The sequence below is a fragment of the Arachis duranensis genome, chromosome 3 (assembly GCF_000817695.3).
Source record: "Arachis duranensis cultivar V14167 chromosome 3, aradu.V14167.gnm2.J7QH, whole genome shotgun sequence".
Lineage (NCBI taxonomy): Eukaryota > Viridiplantae > Streptophyta > Magnoliopsida > Fabales > Fabaceae > Arachis > Arachis duranensis.
Genome location: NC_029774.3, coordinates 57232618 through 57240706, shown reverse-complemented (window position 1 = coordinate 57240706; position 8089 = coordinate 57232618).

Below are 8089 nucleotides of genomic sequence, written 5' to 3'. Positions count from 1 at the left end.
TCAGTAGCATCTGCTGGCAAAACCCGAAACCGCTCATGGAACCATGTGTAGCACACTGTCATCTGCTTCACTTTACTCTGCGGAGGTAACTCCCCAAAAAGCTCACGGAACCACTCCCATGCCGGTCTTCCATTTTCCATGAAATTCTCAAACTCACTAAGGCACCCACTCACAGGCTCACCATCAATCGGTAAACCCAGCTGATAGGCCACGTCCTCCAAGGTGACCGTACACTCCCCAAAGGGCATGTGAAATGTGTGGGTCTCAGGACGCCACCTCTCAATGAATGCGCTAAGTAGAGGCTCATCAACCCAGAACCACTGACTGTTCAGCCTAGCCAAGTGATATAAGCCCGCCGTCTCTAGATACGGTATGATACGCTCGTGTAAAGGCATATTCTGTTGTCTTCTCACACCACTAATAACCCTAGCAGGCTGTAAAAAGATAGATAGCGAACTCTCAACAGACAACAACAGCAACAATTTACAGTAATATCAATAAAAAACCCTAAGCATAACAACAATAGAGAAAATAACACTAACAATATTACTAACACGTAAACCTAAAAAATTAATTGTACCAATAATATAAATTACAAATTCAATAAATATAAAATACTCACTATCATGATAACAGCAAAAAATTCTATTATAACTGTTAAAATATTAATTTAACATTTACCATTAATGATAAGAACATTAAACAAAAAATAATAATAAAAAGCCGGTTTAACCAACCTCTTGGTCGATAAATCCAGCCACATGCGCAACGCGGTTTAACCGGTACATCCGGTCTTCTTCTTCCATCGGTTCTCCACTAAACCGGTTCAACTTCTCAAACCAGCAACTTAACAAAAAAAATTTTTTTTCCCTCTCTCACCCACCAACCTTCTCCTCACTCACAAATCTCACAAATGATCCGCCCTCACCAGCCACGGCTTTGCTATTTATACTACTCACTCATAAACCGTGGCTGCCTCTAGGGTTTTATGTTCGAAAGCATTTACTCATAAACCGTGGCTGCCTACCACGGTTTATGCTTTACATTCTCTTCACGTAAACCGTGGCTGCCTACCACGGTTTACATACAACATGTTTTGATCATAAAACCTTCCTACCTCCCACGGTTTATGTACATTTGGAATCCGTGGTTGCCTCCCACGGTTTCTATATAAATTGATTCAACGCAAAATGGTAACCAAATTCCAAATGTTGTAATTTGGTAAAGCTTTCAACCAATTGTTTTAAATTGGTAAATTGCCCTTATTTTAATATTGTATTTTTTTTCTTTTTTTCTTATTTCTTTTTTTCTTTTAGTTGAATTAATGTAGGTTCATCATTTTCCTAGTAATTTTGCAGCATTATGTATTTTTTTCTTCTTTGTTTAATTTTTTTATTTTTATTCTTGTTAAGAGAGTAAAACAAAAAGAAACTTGAGAAGGTAAAACAAAAAAAAGATGAATAAGAAAAAAAACATGATGATGATGGAGAAGAAGAAGAAGAAGAAGCAGAAGATGAGATAATTATGCAGAACTTATCAGAATAAAAATATACAAAAAGCATTCCAAAATAAACTATATTATAATTCAAAATACACCAAAACTGAAAACGAAACATATTCACCCAGCTTCAATTGACAGTCTAAATTTGTAAATACACCAAAAGTATTTTCAAAACCAATTTATAATCCAAATACACTGAAACGGGGACTGACAAATTCTTTAAAATAATAATTCAATTGAAAATTATAATCCACTTCACCCTGGTTCAATTGACAGTTTGAACTTAAATTATTTATTGTCTTTAAAAATAAAATACCTGTTCAAAACTGATTTCACTGCTTGATTTCAAAAAATTTGATCCAAATCAAAGAGCATTGATCTCGAAAGAAAAGAACACAGAGAACAAAGAAAACATAGAGAAGGAAAAGAAACATAGATAACGCAGAGATGGAAAAGAACGTAGAGATGGAGGAGAACATAGAGAACACAGAAAACGTTGAGAAAATTCAAAAAAAAAAATCTGAACTAGAAAATACATCGAAAGCATTTCCAAAATACACCAATTTATAATCCAAATACATCGAAATGGGGACGGATAGATTCATCAAATAATACAATTCACCTTAGTTTAATTGACAGTCTAAACTTGAATTATTCATTGTCTTTGAAAATAAAATATCTGTTTAAAACTAATTTCACTGCTTGATTTTAAAAAATTTGATCCAAATCTTCAAATAAGATAAAAATCTTCAAATAAGGTAAAAGAGCATTAATCTTGAACGAAAAGAACGTAGAGAATAAAAAGAATTTAGAGAAGGAAGAAAAATATAAAAAATATAGAGATAGAAAAGACCATTATATATAGAGATAGAGGAAAATGTAAAAAATGTAAAAAATGCTGATAAAATTTGAAAAAGAAAACTAAATTTGCATGAAAAAGGAAGTTATATATATTTTCACACGTTAAAGTCAAAAGTTTATTAAAGATAATAGTGTGTGGAGGTAAATTACGTTAAAACTATTTGGTTGAATTTAGTTGATTAAATGACTTGATTGTAAAATTTTTTTTTTCTTAAAATAATCTTTTCCCATCTCAATGAATACTCTCTATGGAATCTGAATTTAAATTTGTGTTTTATATTTACGGGAGACTAAACTACTTATGATAATCTAACTTGTTTGTTATGCTTATCAAAATGCTGATGATAAGTTTCTAACAAGTTATCATATTGGATGAGGCTTCATCATTTTTTTAAATTAATATTATATACACTTTTGAAAGATAGAAATATTGACTGAATAATAAATTAATCAGGTTGAGTTACGTGCGCTGACGAACGAATTTGAAATACAGATAAGTTTAGGAGTTTAACTTTTTTATGTAAATTTTTTTCTTTTCTTTTGTCACCATATAATAATTGAAGAGAAGGATCGGATTACTCCTACAATTTCTAAAATTAAAAGCTTAAAGGAATTCAATAATGAAGAATGGAAGTGTGATTACAAAAGGTGAGGAGCAAATGGGCCTAACTGCTATTACTTACCTCGTATGTACAAGTACAACCTGTCCTATCAAACTTAACAAACTTATTCCCTATTCTGTTGTTCCACTTGAAAGCCGGATCTGAATGGCTGGATTTATAAAAATTAAATCAGGCTGGGATATGTAACATTCTATCACACAAATTCTTATACTATAGTCATAAATAAAATGTGATAAGACATTATGACACTTAAAAATAAAGATACATAAATAATATTCAAAAGAATATAATATAACTAAAAATCTGTGAAAAAAAAATAAACAAATACGACAACTGTTATCACATTTGAAACGTTAAAGTAAGAGAAAACGTGATTTACAGAACAAAAAAGATATATAAGTATATACATAACATTTAGAATAAGATACATAATAAGTACTAGTCTCGACCTGTAAAAAAAAGACCGACTGAAATATTACAAACTAGAAGTGTACAAAATAACATCTTATTTTTCCAAAAATATAAACCTCTAAGAGAATACAATAATAAGTTTCAAAAGTAGAGAATAATATTAAGTATCAAAATAAATTCAAAAGAGTCTTCTTCGCTTCATTAAAGAGAATCTTGCACAGTCAGCGAGGTACTTCATGTCCTGTATTTGAAAAACAGATATTTCCACAACGGGTGAAAACTCGAAAGTTCTAGTATGATAATAATTCCAAATAAAGACTACATAAAAAGACATGAACCCACTAGGCAATCCTAACCATTGGCGGGATAAACCTCGTGAGTGGGACCATGCCATTGTCCTCACTGTGGGTGGGATAAACCTCCGTCCCCACAACATTTTCTTTCGATTAACCAAGGATTTATCTAAAAATAATTCAACTTAATTCATTATATTCTTTTCCAGTGTAATAAACACTTATTAATCAATTATTCAACTCCATATGGAGGTTAGAGAGGGTTATAAACAGATTGAAAATGTTAAACAGATAAAAATCAACATTTTAGAAATTCTGCACAGTCGTGCGTACACACGCTTCGCATGTACACATGGTAGTTGAATTGGGTCATTTGCAAATTTCAACATCGTGCGTACGTGGCCCTTATGCATACACGCGAGTCCAGAGCTATGCGTACGCGCATGGTGTAACACTTTTACTATCAAAATGTCACGCATCCGACTGTGCCATTTTGGTTGTGAGGATATTACGACGACTTCTATATACTTAATAATAAAATCGGAGCCTTTAACTCGAAACTGTATCACTGTTTTTTTTTTTTTGAAAAATTGAAAATTCTTTTTCTTTTTACAAACATGCATATATAAAAAAAATCAATCACTATATATATATAAACATACAAGACTTCTTATACAAGTAACTTATAAATATACTAGACATACATATATCATTACAAGTCACGACTCCCTTCCGTCTTACAAAAATATATAACAAAGCAAGGAAAAAACTATAAATTACGAACTACAATTAAACAAACTAAAATCTAAAAACAAGAGATAAATTCATAAGAAATCCTTGAATTTCAAAGAAAAGTTAGAGATTCTCTCTCTAAAATTTAAGGTCCTAAACCTAAAAAAAGAAAGAAAAAAGAGTATGTTTGGTGTAATGTGTCCTTTCCCACTTTGTCTTGGCTTCCAAATACCATTAGATACAATTGTTGGGGCCCTTAAAGAGTCCAAAACGTGGATGCACGTGCTTCATTAATCATGGAATGTAGATTGGCATCGTGCACACAAGAAAAGCTCGCGCACGTGAGATTATCGTTCATGCTAGGAAATGTTTGCGCAAGATTCTTGTTTTTGCGAGAAAATCTCGTTTAATTGAGCTACCAAACAGCTTCTCTTTCGAATTGCTTTCCAAATTTGCGTTTTTGCTTCATTCTTTTCGATCCTTTGAGGCTACTGATGTACCTAATCCTGAAACACTTAAAAAATATCATCACATCATCAAATGTCATAAAAGATAGTAAGAAATTAATAATTAGGAGCACAAAAAAGTAGATTTTTCATTACAAAAAATTAATCTCAAAAGGTTCTATTCGTAGGATCGAAATAGTCCCAAGGTATGATGTTAGTTTGTTCTAGAGTCAAATGGCAGGGGAATGTTTTGATGAGGCCCAACTCTTTTCCATTCATGTCAATTTGATGTTCTTTCCAAAACCATTATAAAGTATTTCACAAAATTTTTACCTTTCCTTAAGTTGTTACGCTGAAATTACTTTTTGAAAATTTTACCAAGTTATCTTCGACGGCATCCTAAGAAGTGATCAACCCGGGAGCCAGAATCGAATAAGTCAAAGCTAAGGTCAACAATCTGACCATCTTGGACAACTTTAAAGTCACCAATCCGGGACACGTTGAAATTGGGAGAAAGAGAGGAGACTTGCGACTTCAAACTTCCTTAGTAGTAGAAATAGCCTCTTTCACATTCTTTACGATCTCTTTGTTCCCTTTCTTTAAACTATTCGCCACATCTTCGGCGGCCTTCGTCCTCTTTTCAGCCTCCTTAGTACGACATTTAGCTTTGAAAATTTTCACCCTCAGAGTTGTCTCAAGGTTGACAAGGTGCTGAATCTCATACTCAATTTCCTTCAGATCCTTTTCTGCTTTGGCCTGGCAATCTAGGCCGCCTCTTTCTCAGAACGGGCAATCGTCAGGTCAGTTTGAACCTAGTGTAACTTTCCATCCAGCAAATGAGATTGACCTAGGACCGACTCCGCCTTGCGAATAATCATTGCCGAGTGAAGCAGAAAATGATAGACCCGCTTCGCTTGTGCAACAAGGTCACAATCAGCAAAGTAATCCTCCGTCCCAGGAAGCAAATGCTCGTCAATAAAACTGGGGACATCGAAAACTTTCTCTATAACAGTTGGAAAGGCAACCTCTTTTCTTTTGCCGCTCCCTACTTTTGCTTTTCTCTTTATACAAAGTTCAGGATTCAGGATCTCATGGAGGTCTTCATCCCCGATTTGAGAGTTCGCGACCACCTGGGTTCTGTCTTCACCGGCTTCCAATGTCGCGACCTCTGCGGATTGGAGCTAAACCTCCTCCTCCTCCTCATCCTCCACCTCAAGGAAGGTGACCTTCAAATTCTCCCTAGTCATTTTTCCCCGACCATGCTAATTGCAAAAAGAAAATAATACCTAAGAATCACAATATTAAAGAAAATAAAAATAGAAGCTAAAACACCTACCGACATACTAACGATCGGCCTCTCGATCACCCATCATAAGTAATCTTAATAAGATAATCTATGCCAGCCTCATAGTTTCTATACGTCGGGAACTACCACTCCCCTTCTAGTGTTAACCAGAAAGAATGGTGCCCCTTGTCGGTCTCATTTTGAAATACTCCTCATTAAATCCGTGAAAGGAATCCTCAAAGAGACCAATGATCTTTCGATTTTGTACGGCTCGGAAGGACATAACCCCTTCTTAATTTTACCCTCTGATTCAGCCAATATGCTAGAAAAATTAAAGGAAAACCTCCACCACTGCTAGAATCTGAAGATACTCGAACACAAGCTCAAAATGCCTAATAGTTACCCAGCTATTAGGATGGAGCTGCAGGGGAGAGCCACTATATTAGTTCAAGAGGGCCACGACAAAATTCGAAAAGGGGGAACAAGCCCCTATGGCAGTGAACATGGGTTTGTTGACCCTTATCCGGTATTTGAGGTGTCGACAAATCAAGTAACGGACACACTCCTGCAGGTCGGGGAGGGAGAGTTCGTAATACTTCTCTTCCATGCTTCCACCACAAATCGCATCATATGAAAAGATGAGTCTCCAGGGCTGAGGATCATCTCTCCTTTGCACCATACCTACACTTGGGGACACCACCACCATAAGCCTAATGAAAGGTACTACAAAGCGAGGGAATCTAAAACTAGAAAAATGTAAAGAAAAATTAGCCTAATTTCAGCAAAGAGGTTGTGGCAGCCCTTCTCTAACCTATCAAAATAGCCACACCAAACGTTCTTACCCATTACGCTGCTAAACCAGTAAAACAATGAGAAACAACGAAGGCAAAATAAAATTCTTACTCAAATATCGACAAAGGTAACTACAGAAACCAGTGGCAGAAGCGACACAGCAAGTAGGCATGACCAAATGCCAGCAAAAGCAATGTCATCCCAGAAACATCAACCGCAACCCCAAAAATAGAGAAAAACGACAGAATAAAGAAAGAAACAGGAACAAGAATGATGAAACTAGGAAAAGAAAATTGGGGAAGAGAAGTAGAGTTAGGAAACTGAGAAGGAAAGTAAAATGGAGTAATTAAAGCAGTTCTTCAAACAAATACACTCCAAAAAGTGCAAATGCAAAAGGGCCTGATAGCAAAATAGTAAAATCTTCATAATAGCATTAAATGAGTCTATTTACATCAACTGACGTGATGCCTCAAAAGGTGCACGCACAATTACCCAGATCAGAAATCTTTAGGAGATCGCTCACTACTAGTAGACCTACCAGGGAACTGGGCACCCGAACCCACAGAAACGCGCCGTCACTAGGATAAGGCATGCCGCGTTTAAGGGACTATTATAAGAACGAATCCCGGCCTCAACAACCTAATGATAACTCGGCCACCAAGCCTGAATCATTCCTCTCGAGCCTAAAATCCCAACACCTCCAATTTGACACATCACTAAATGATATTTGAATTCAAATATTGATGAGCCGAAATTGATACGCTCGTACTATTGATAAGTGTACCAAATTGTATAAATTAATACCACAGTTAGTGAATATCATTTTTACGAGGATTAATGGATGGCAAACAACGTCTAATTATATCTCTAATTAGATCAATCACACCTTGATAAAAGGGAATTGATTCCAGACTTGGAATAAGAATAGTGAAGGAAAAAGTGGAGGGACGAAAGAAAGTTTAAAGAATTTGAAAGAAATCAAGATAGGGAATGTTAAAGCATAGTTGTCAGAACCAAACCGGTGAGGTTACTGGGTCACTGGGTTATTGGTTCAACCGGTGGGTCACTGGTCGAACCGGTTAACCCGGTATAATTAAGTAATTATGTAAAATTTAATTATTTTTTCTTTATTATAAGTACTTTTA